The following is a 406-nucleotide window of genomic DNA, read 5'->3' as shown; positions in this document are numbered from 1 at the left end:
GTACTGCGTCCAGCTCTGGAGCCCTCAGCACAAGAAAGACATGGACCTGTTGGAGTGGGTCCAGAGGAGGGGCACGGAAATGATCAGAGCGACGGAACGCCTCTCCTATGAAGAAAGGCTGAGAGAGTTGGGGTTATTCAGCCTGGAGAAGAGAAGGCTTCGGGGAGGCCTTATTGCGGCCTATCAGTACTGAAAAGGGGTTTGTAAGAAAGATGGGGACAGACTTTTCTTTAGGGCCTGTTGTGACAGGACAAGGGGGAATGGTTTTAAACTAAAAGAGGGGAGATTTAGACTTGGTGTAAAGAAGAAATTTTTTACACTGAGGGTGGTGAAACACTGGCACAGGTTGCCCAGAGAGGTGGTAGATGCCCCATTCCTGGAAACATTCAAGGTCAGGTTGGACGGG

At 50.5% G+C, this 406-nt stretch overlaps 1 protein-coding gene across 1 annotated transcript in view; it reads right to left on the bottom strand.

Moving 5' to 3' along the window:
* KIRREL3 (kin of IRRE like 3 (Drosophila)) overlaps positions 1-406 on the bottom strand; it is a gene marked incomplete at both ends in the record, with an annotated part of 40,875 nt that overhangs the window by 10,121 nt on the left and 30,348 nt on the right. The window lies entirely within an intron of this gene.

This window comes from Fulmarus glacialis, unplaced genomic scaffold, assembly GCF_000690835.1.
Source record: "Fulmarus glacialis isolate BGI_N327 unplaced genomic scaffold, ASM69083v1 scaffold17330, whole genome shotgun sequence".
Lineage (NCBI taxonomy): Eukaryota > Metazoa > Chordata > Aves > Procellariiformes > Procellariidae > Fulmarus > Fulmarus glacialis.
Note: the sequence above shows the minus strand (reverse complement) of the source record. Positions and strands in the feature narration are given on the sequence as shown.